Source organism: Magnolia sinica, chromosome 13, assembly GCF_029962835.1.
Source record: "Magnolia sinica isolate HGM2019 chromosome 13, MsV1, whole genome shotgun sequence".
Classification (NCBI taxonomy): Eukaryota; Viridiplantae; Streptophyta; class Magnoliopsida; order Magnoliales; family Magnoliaceae; genus Magnolia; species Magnolia sinica.
In genome coordinates this window covers 63,558,523-63,569,178 of record NC_080585.1, presented here as the reverse complement: position 1 = coordinate 63,569,178, position 10,656 = coordinate 63,558,523, and the positions used below count along the sequence as shown (strand labels likewise).

Genomic DNA, 10,656 nt, shown 5'->3' with positions numbered 1-10,656 from the left:
AGATTAGATGAGCTTGAATCACAAATAATGTAGTAGTTTTCAGAAGTTCTACAACTAGTTAATATTACAAAACCATTCTTATTTAAAATTTCACACCCTTGGTTTGTAAATTTTACACTATGATTATTATCGCATATTTGAGAGATACTTAATAAATTATGTTTTAACCCTTCTACATATAGAACATTCTCAAATAGAGGGAGATTAAATAGTTAAACCATACCTTGGCCAACAATTCTGCGGTTGCTACCATCACCGAATGTGACTGAACTATAAGTCATGTCTTTAAGATTGGTGAATAGACCTTTATCACCTATCATGTGTCTGGAGCATCCACTGTTTAGGTACCACTTTAAATGGCTCGAAGCTTTGAAAGCGGTGTGGGAAACCAAACAAGTAACCTTAGGGACTCATTTCATTACAGTTTTGGGTTTAGGAGTATAGTTGGTCTTCTTATGTTTGTAGTTGTTATAAGACTAACCCACTGAGTTAGATTTTAAGAGCTCCTTAAGTAAGTCAACAATTTTCTTAGCTAAAGGATTACGATTCTGATCTTTATAGTTGATATGATTTCTTTTAGGTTTTAGGTTTTGAAAAGTCTTAGCATTTTTAGAATAATTTTGATTCAGACTTTTTCCTTTTGAGTTAGAAGACTCCCCTTTCACAAATTTAGATGAAGTATTCTTATGTTTGGGAGGAATACTTTTGTTGTAGCCCAATCTAGATCGATCGCCACATTTTCTGGATCTAGATAAGAGTTTTTCTAACTTGGGATCACCTTAGGCATACCTCCACGTGTCATTTAAACTCAAAAGTGAAGAGACTTTAAGTTTTAGCTTTTCATTTTCAGATTTTAGTTTTCAACTATGGAGGTTTTGAAATCTAAGTCGCACTTAGTTTTTTTAAAGTAATCTAAAATGTGTGATTTTTCTAAGACTAGATTATCAAAATTTTCTTTTAGTTTTGAAAACTTTTCTTTTTGAAGTTTTAGCTTTACAACAATTTTGCAACTTTCCTTGTATAGGGCATCATAAGCATCTTGAAAATCTTCTTCATTTTCATGATCATTGTTCAGATTTTCTTCACTAGTTGAATCATCATTATCTGAAAATGTGAACTTAGCTAGAGTCATTAGGGCTTTAATATCATTAGCCGACTCGGTTTCAGAATCTTCTGACTTAGAAGAAGCTTCAGAGCAAGAAGATTCATCCCATGTAGCTAACATACTTTTTTTTTTAGACTTGTCCTTCTTAGGACATTTGTTCACTAGATGCCCATATTCATAGTAGTTGTAACATTGGCTGTCTTTTAAAGATTTCCAAGTTATAGATTTAGATCTTTTCTTTTCAGTAGGTTTTTACAAATTTACCCTCTTTTTACTTTTAAAAATCTTGTAAAACTTTTTAGTTAAAAGGACCATATCATCTTCAGAAATTTCCAAATCAGAATTGTAATTTTCTTGAGAAATATTTTTAGAAGACTTAATGGCAATGGATTTACCTTTAGGAGCTTTGAAGTTTAACTCATAGGTTTGTAAGGAACCAACCAGTTCTTTTACTTTCATATTATCTGTATCATGAAGTTCCTATATCACGGTCACTTATGAATTGAACCGTTTAGGCAATGAGCGCAGTATCTTTGCACGGACTTTACTTTCTGGGATTTTATCACCAAGACCCAACATAGAGTTGACAATGTCATTCAATCTTATATAGAAGTCCATGAAAGTTTCACTTTCTTCCATACGTATTTCCTCAAATTTGGTTATGAGGATCTGGACTTTAGATTTCTTGACAATTGTTGTTCTCTTGTGTGTCATTTCCAAAATATCCCAGGCTTGCTTTGCAGTATCACAGGATATAATTCTCTTAAATTCATCCGACGATAGTGCGCAAGTAATTGCATTTAAAGCATTTGCATTGGCACTACTGTCACTTTTCTAAAGAGCGGTCCAAGAAAAGTAAGGTGTGACTTTTATAGTTTTAGATCCATTAGTACCAGTCACTTCACTGGTAGGAGGGGTCCAATTGGTCACTGTGGCTTACCACATGCTCTCATCCATGGATTTTAAGAAAATCCTCATTCTGACTTTCCAATAGGCATAATTGGAGCAATCAAAAGGTGGAGGCCCAGTGACTGAAAGGCTATCAAAATTTGACATCTTAAAAAGCTCAGATCGATTAGCTCAGGAAATTAATCCAAAAATTAAAGCAAGCTATTAGGCTTTGATACCACTTGAAAAGGCCGAGCAAAGAGTCCTAGAGGGGGGAGGGGGTGAATAGGACTATGCCAAATTAAAAAATTAAATGCGGAATTAAACAAATATAAATAAAGATAGTATTAAACAATCCCACAAAGCAGAAATGAATAACAACCTCAAATGTGCAAGTATTGAGAGGTTGATGCAGATGTTATTCTAAGGACAACCTTATACCAAAAACCAATGGCTTATGGCAGGATCACCTGATTTCTAAAATTGTCTGTGTATCAAAATCTGAAATTGATACAGAGGAATAAAGAAATAAATAGTAAAGAAAATAAACTAAGCTATTACAACATTCCCACACTTGCATAAAAGATTACAACATTCTCCACAAATGTTTAAAAAGAAATTACAACATTCACAGAAAGCCACAATCAATCATCCACCACAAGACCAGAAATTATAGTGGTTCGCTTGTGTGTACACCAACTATTTAGAAAAACACCCACACAACTACTCCACTCCCAATATCCTCAAACAGTGGATATTAACGTTCACTATGTAATAGGTTTTCCATGGTTCACCTAAAACCTTCACAATTTTATCTTTCATGTGGGATTCCACAATTCAAAAACCCCATACTCTGAGTTTTCTGGATCACCTCAAACAAACCAAAAAAGAAAGAGATTTTCCCTGGCACAATCTAAAAAAAACCAAAAACAGAAATGTAAAATACTTATCTAGATATTCTCCTTTGATGAAGCCCAGAAGAACCGATTCGAAGTAGATGTTTAAGGTAATGTTCAATGTCCACACTCACTTATGAAAAGGTTCTAAGTTCTAAATGATTTTTAGATTTAATCACCTTAGGCTTGCTTGATTTGATTTTCATTCCAAGAAAGGGGAAAACTAAAATCCCTTCTTCAAATAAGATTGGAATATAGAATCTCAAAATCAAATACATAAAGCTAACTAAAGAGAATGATAAATGAGCACTAAATAGCTTGAGAATATCACAAACTTATCTCTCAGAGTGGTGTCTTGATTTTGCTTGAATTAAATGAAAAACTCTGAAAATCGTGCTTTATTGATAAGTGCAGAAATTGTTCACTTGAATGGTCCAGAGGACAGCTCTACTGGTCAAAGGTCCAACAAACTTTTGAAATTTCTGGCGCGATAAGATAAGATCGTTCCATGACTGGTCAAGTGGGTTGCTCGACTGGTCGAGTAGCCTGCACGACTGGTCGAACCCTGCTCTCAACTGGTCGTGTGGGACCCAATTTAGTTGCTGGACTTTGAGCAGAGCCTGCTCGACTGGTCGAGCAGTCTCCAGGACTGGTCGAGGGTCCTACAAAAAATCCTAAAAATTAGTAACAAACCTTGGACTGGTCAAGCTAGTACTAGGACTAGTCGAACATAGGCTAAGACTAGTCGAGAAATAGCCTATAAAATTATATAGTGACCCAATTTAAGTATGCAACCAATATGACCTAACCTATGGTCAATCTAGGGTCATACATACCTTATAAGTGATATTTGAACATTAAAACATCATTTACTTCAATTGATAATTGATCTTGAAGTACTTGAAGCTTGAACTAGAAGTTCTTTGAAATTTGACATCTTGAACTGCTTTGACGCTTGAACTTGAAGTACTTGTGACTTGTATCTCACCTTGAGCTTTGAGTTTCAAAACAAAGAACTTTTTCTTGTCATAGATGAAGCTTTAAAACCTTGAACTATCACTTGATGTTGTACTTGAACTTGTATATCTCTTATACTTGTGATGCTTGAATCTTAAATTGTAACACCTAGAACTTGTACTTGAATTACATGATCTTGAATGAGAAGATGAACTAAACAAGATACAGATTCTAAGAGGTTTTGGCACTACAAAATTTGACAACCATATGAACTAGATAGAATAGCATTTACACAGTATCTAGCATGACATCCATCTCCCTAATCGTATTATCATCTAAATCATGGGAGTGGGCCAAATACGTCTCTAGAGGGTCAGAAGATAAGGTCAGACAAGTTCTATCTTCCTAGAAAGAGTCAATCAGATTAATATCATGGGGATAGTCATCATCCTTTAACTGTTTACCCGTATTGAAAAAGATATTGAGATCTAACGTCATATTTTCAAAAGACAAATTCATAACACTATTCCTACAATTAATGATTGCATTTGATGTGGCAAGGAATGAGCAACCAAGAATGACAGGAATTTGAGTGCTCATGTCCGTGATGGGTTGAGTATCCAGGATGATAAAATCTACTGGGTAGTAGAATTTGTCAACCTGGACCAACGCATCTTCAATTATCCCTCTCGGTACACGAATTAAACGATCGGCAAGTTGTAATGTGGTCCGGGTGGGTTTTATTTCACCTAGACCCAGTTGTTCGTAAACCGAGTAAGGAATCAGATTTATACTCGCTCCTAAGTCAAGAAGTGCATGCTCGATCCGGTAGTTCCCAATTACACAAGTGATGGTTGGGCTACCGGGATCTTTGTACTTTTATGGTACATCTTATCTTAGGATGACACTCACTTTTTCTGTCAAAAAGATTTTCTTTTGAATACTTTGCCGTCTTTTAGTAGTGCATAGATCTTTCAGAAATTTGGCATATGACGATATTTGTTTAACGAAATCCAGTAGAGGAATGTTGACCTTCGCTTATTTCAGCACCTCTAGAATATCCTGAGAGTTAGAGAGGTTTTGGTGTAATCAACCATTGGAGGAATGGCGCAATTGGCTTGCCTTGATGTTCCGATTCTAAATCTTGTGGAGTAGTATTAGGTCTATCATTGTTGTCCTCTTTCAGGTCCTTAGGCTTTTTAGCCCTAACCGGAATGGTTTTGTCAATAGTCTTTCCACTCTTAAGAGTGGTGATAGACTTAGATTTCTCCATCTGATTTGAAGCGCTTGGGTCACTTACCTCGTATTGCGGTTTTGGATTGGGGCTATGATGGAAGGGTTCCCTTTTCCCCCGATTGATTTGTTTGCCTCAAGCCCTTGTGTGGCTTTTGTAATTTTTGAAAGGCATTGAGCATACCCTGATTAAAAAAATCTTAATTTTGGATATATTTAAAGACTGGATCCTCTTGAGGTTTCCCTTGATTTAGGAATAGGTTAGGAAATCCTTAAGGAGTAGCAGTTTGTCCGCTCCTCCAACTGAAGTTTAGATGATTTCTCTAACTAGGATTGTATGTATTTGAAGTAGGTCCACTGAAAGGTCTTTGAAAATTATTCACAGCATTAGATTGCTCATTCAATACCTCTTGAAAAGTAAATATTGTTGGACAATTTTCAGTTGTGTGAATGTTGCAAGCACAAATAACGCAAATAGTTTCCTTATCCTTATCCTTCTTAAGTTCGATGACCTCGAGTTTTCTTATGAGATTAGCCACTTTAGCATTTATATCATCATCCTCTTTCAGGAGATATATTCCACCCCTCTCCTTTGTTTGAGTAGGCTTAGAATTGGTGCTAGATTTTGGAGAGATGTCCCATGATTGTGTGTTTTTAGCAAGCTTATCAAAATAATCCTATACATCATCAACTTCTTTGTTCATGAATTCTCCATTGCACATTGTCTTGACCATTTGGTGCATGGAAGATGTCATCCCATTGTAAAAAAAAAAAAAAAAAAAAAAAAAAAAAAAAAAAAAAAAAACTTGTTATGTGCCACGTTTCAAAACCATGTTGTGGGCATGAACTGACGAGATCCTTGAACCGCTCTAAACATTGGAAGAATGTTTCATCTTCCTTTTAGGCGAAGTTCGTGATCGATTTTTTAAGGGTGTTCATTTAATGATATGGGAAGAATTTCTTTATGAACTCCCTTGTCATGTCATTCCATCTACCAATAGATCGTGGACGTAGTGAATGCAACCACTCTTAGCTCTCTTTCAAAAAAGAAGGGAAAGAGTTTCAGCTTGACCGTGTACTTAGACACGTTAGGAACGTATAAGGTGTTTATGATCTCATCAAACTCTTTCAACTATAAGTATGGAATTTCAAATTCAAGTCCATGGAATTTTGGAAGGAGTTGGATCACTCCCTGCTTGGAATCCATGTCTTATATTTTCTGGAAAAAACAAGCATGAAGGTGTGCTCACCCCCGCCGGTTGTAAATAATCTCATAAAGTACAAGGCGGGGGTGCTTGATGCACCTCGTTTTCATCCTAGATTTCCTCAACTTGAGATTGAGGTTGATTTGCAGGTGGATTTGGTTGGTTGATTTGTAACCATAACTTCAGTTAACTCTGAAGATCTCTGGTGGTGTCTAATCATGTGATGGATAAGCAACCTTTCAACCAATTCTCCACTTAAGAGACATTGAGTGTTATTACAGACCCACTTGGGAATGAAACACTCTCAACCCTCGAGTAACTAAGCTAACCTAAACTTAAGAGAAAGAAAACTAAAGCAATTAAGAATTCTATAAAAGAAAGAGAGAATTAGAAAGATGTTACCAAATTAGAGGTTTCTATATTAAGATCCTACAAAACAAAAAAGTAAATTAGTTTATAAAAAAAAAACTAGGAAAATTCCTAACCTAGAAATAGAAAGACAAGTTAGTTTTTAAAAATAATTTAGAAAATTCCTAACCTAGAATTAGAAAGCAAATAAACCTTAATCTTAATCTAATTCCAAAACTAATCAATCTCAAAAAAACAGAGCTGTTAGTCCCTAGCGACGATGCCAAAAGCTTGTTGATAGCCCCAAATCTAGGGTCGCGATGTAGTAATAATCTCGGTAAGACTGAGGTAGAATCCACAGGGACTAAAACTTGTGCATATTCTGAAGCCAATTAGAAGTATAACTAGAAGAAGATGTGAATCTAAATCTAAAATTATAGAGAAAGTAATTGCGAATGTAGTGATTAAAACTTGTGAATTTAAAGGTTGGAACTAAGGTTCCAAGGACCCACTTACAGCTATCAAGATGTTTCCTTATCTGATTCAAGGAACTCAATTGGAATTGGAGTCACATCCTATCCAATTGGAAGATATATCAATAAGATCAAATCTGAACTTTCATTGACCTAATTCTCAATGAAGGAGAATTGTGAGGTTTGGAAGGGATTCCATCACAAAACCATGCCCTAGAGACGATGACTCACAACAGGATTTACCAATCCCACAATCTTGAAGAAGAAAAAGAAGATACTCAAAGCTATTGCATATCTATTGTAATTTGAGTCACAACAAACCATTAAAAACTAAAAATATTTCATAAATATTAAATTAGAATCAAAGAAGTTTAACAAGAACAAGAATCAAACAAGAAAAACATCCCAAAAATACTACAAGCTCCACCTCTTAGCCCTAGCTAAGAGGTTTAGCTAACCATAGACATGTTTGGATTCAAAAACCTAGAAGAAAACATTAAAAACTAGGAAGAAGGGAAGAAAGAACTCTTAGATTATGGCTCCAACCCTTTGCTCTGCTCTTCTAAACCCTAGATATCCTAAAAATTGTATGGAAACCTATATTTATAGCCTTCTTCGCACAAAATCGCAAAACCACCTCAAATTTACGCACTTCACGTAAGCTCTACGTAATGCTTCGATGTCATCGAACATTCTTTGATGTCATCGAAGGTAACATAGATTCCAAAAGTCATGCCTTTATGCGCTGCGTAACTTTTCCTCACTGCGTAAGTTCTTGTGTCATCGAACCTTCCTTCGATGTCATTGAGAAGTCCTTCGATGCCATTGAAGGTTCTTCAATCCATCGAGAATGGGTCTAAAATAGTCCAGCGAGTTGCTTCAATTTCTTAAATAAATTCGATACCATCAAACAACCTTCAATGTCATCAAGCATCTTCTTTGAGTCATTGAACATGACTTCGATTCATCGAGAATTACATCCAATATGTCCAGCAACAAACTTGATTTTCTTGTATAAATTTGATGTCATCGATCTATGTTCGATATCATCGAACGATGGCTTCGATGTCATCGAATAGTGGTCAATGACACGGGTAATGAAGTGAATTTCAGCACTTTGTTCTTCCAACTTTCGACTTCTCTACTTGGTTTTCTTGGATTTTAGGGTCTTGAAATCTTCAATCTTGGTCTCCAAAGATCCATTCTTTTCTTTGGTGTTTCTTGAGCATCAAATTCATGCTTTTAACATTCTTTTCAATCCAAGCTCTTAAACTCACCTTGCAACGTAAACATGTATAGGATATACCATTAAGCCTTATCATGTTCATAAAACCAAGATATAAATAGGGAAAAATATGCAATATTTGACCCTCAAGAAAATCCATATATGCATATTAAAAAATTTGAAGAGATTGTTACAACCATACATTTTAATGATGTTCCTTCTGACACAATTAGCCTTAATATTTCCATTCTCTCTAAAAGAAAAAGGCCAAATCATAGTTTTATTCATTAAGGCCTAGATCCATTAGCACATGGGAAAAAATGAGTCAGGAATTCCTTAAAAAGTTCTTCCTGGCTCATAAAACCAACGCTCTTAGATGGGAAATAATGAACTTCTCCTAAAAAAATAATGAGACATTCTTTGAATGTTGAGAATGATTCAAGGACTTACTTCTCCCTTGCCCACATCATGGTTATGAAACTTGGTGAACAATTGATCTCTTTTATGACAGACTTAGTCCAAACATGTGCTAATTTGTACAAATGATGTGTAATGGCGAGTTCATGGATAAGAAACCAGAAGATACATGGGATTACTTTGACATGCTAGCTGAAAATGTTCAATCATGGGACACATCAAACCAAGCTAGTACTCCCAAGGAAGTGCCAAAAGAGATAGGAATACATGTACTCAAGGAGGAGGATGGTAAAAATATACGGTTGGTAACTCTCGCACGAAAAATTGAGGACCTGGAATCCAGGAAGGAATCAACTCAGCCCAACGTAGTCGTCAAAACCATCTGTGGAATTTGTGAGAGCGATAAACACCCAAGCAATGATTGTCTTACATTCCCAACTTTTCAAGAGAGGTGTTTCATGCTCAAGCAGAAACTAAAAAAGCATATCAACGGCTACTTAATGCACCAAATTCTAACATGCACACTCCTGATAAGTGGAATCTTAATTTGAGAAATGAACCAATTACAAATGTAACTAATTATCCACAAGGGCCATATAATGGACTTCCACCAAGGAGAACCCTTGAAGATACATTAGATGCATTTAGGTAGGAGCAACTGCAGGCTATAAATGAGCTTAAAACTTTGGTTGCAAGACTTGAGACAAAATTGAATGTTAGGGAGACTGGGATCTTTCCGGCCCAACCACAACCTAACCTAAAAGGACAATGTGAGATATGTGATCTCAACTCTTCAACTTAGCATCTGGAACATATTAAAACCATCACCACCTTGACAAGTGGAAACGAAATAGACAAAGAGATTCCAAGGAAGGTTGAGAAACCTAAGGAGTCTAAAAATTCAAAGGATGGTGGTGAATCTAGCAATGCTCCATATAACAAAGAGCCATTGCAGGGATACAAACTTGTGGACCCATTTTCCCAATGTCTCATCACACCAAAAAGGCTAAGTGAGAATCAAAATATTGTAGAAGTTTTTTAACAAGTCAAGATCAACACCCCCTTGTTGGATGAAATTAAACAGTTCCCATCTTACGCTAAATTCCTGAAAGATCTGTGTGTAGTAAAGCGGAAGCTGAACATACACAATAATGCATTTTTTACTAAACAGGTGAGCATCATAATCAAGCAAAACACTCCCCCAAAATATAAGGATCATGGAAGTCCTACGATCTCATGCGTAATCAGAAACTTCAAGGTTGATAACGCACTTCTAGACCTTGGGGCAACTGTTAATCTAATACCATACTCGGTATATGAACTGTTAGGCCTGGATGAGTTGAAATCCACTAAAACAACATTATAACTAGCCGACTGCTCGACTAGAATACTAAGAGGAATGATGAAAGATGTGTTGGACCAAGTCAATAGATTCTACTACCCAATAGATTTCATCATCTTGGACACACACTCAGCTTCAAATATGGGTGCTCAATTTTCGATGATATTAAGTCGGCCATTCCTGGCCACTGGCAATGCCAACATAAATTGCAAGAATGGAATAATGAAAATATCTTTTGGGAATATGACGGTGGAATTCAATGTGTTTCATTTGCACAAGGCACAAGAGGATGAGGATCTAACCTATGATATGAACTTGATAAATACATTTGAAAATGATGAGTCTCTTTTAACTAAAACTCCTTAATCTTTGGATATCTGCCTGGCACACTTTGTGGATTCAAATGATCATATTGGCTAGGAAGTTGATGACGCTCCTTCCACTAACACTAAATTCTTACCATTACAAGTGGAGGAGATGCATTCTAAATGGGAGCTTATGACGTTGGATTTAAAAGGGACCACGACGAATAACTTTTCTATTATTCAATTGTTTATGGTCTCTCAT

General features: G+C 35.9%; 2 non-coding genes across 2 annotated transcripts; one reads left to right on the top strand and one right to left on the bottom strand.

Moving 5' to 3' along the window:
* Positions 1-5,905: 5,905 nt before the first annotated feature.
* LOC131224450 (small nucleolar RNA R71) lies at positions 5,906-6,012 on the top strand. Its single transcript, XR_009160934.1, has one exon. It is a non-coding gene; the product is annotated as a small nucleolar RNA R71 (small nucleolar RNA).
* Positions 6,013-8,698: 2,686 nt separating this feature from the next.
* On the bottom strand, positions 8,699-8,805 carry LOC131224463 (small nucleolar RNA R71). Its single transcript, XR_009160946.1, has one exon. It is a non-coding gene; the product is annotated as a small nucleolar RNA R71 (small nucleolar RNA).
* Between the last annotated feature and the right edge of the window lie 1,851 nt (positions 8,806-10,656).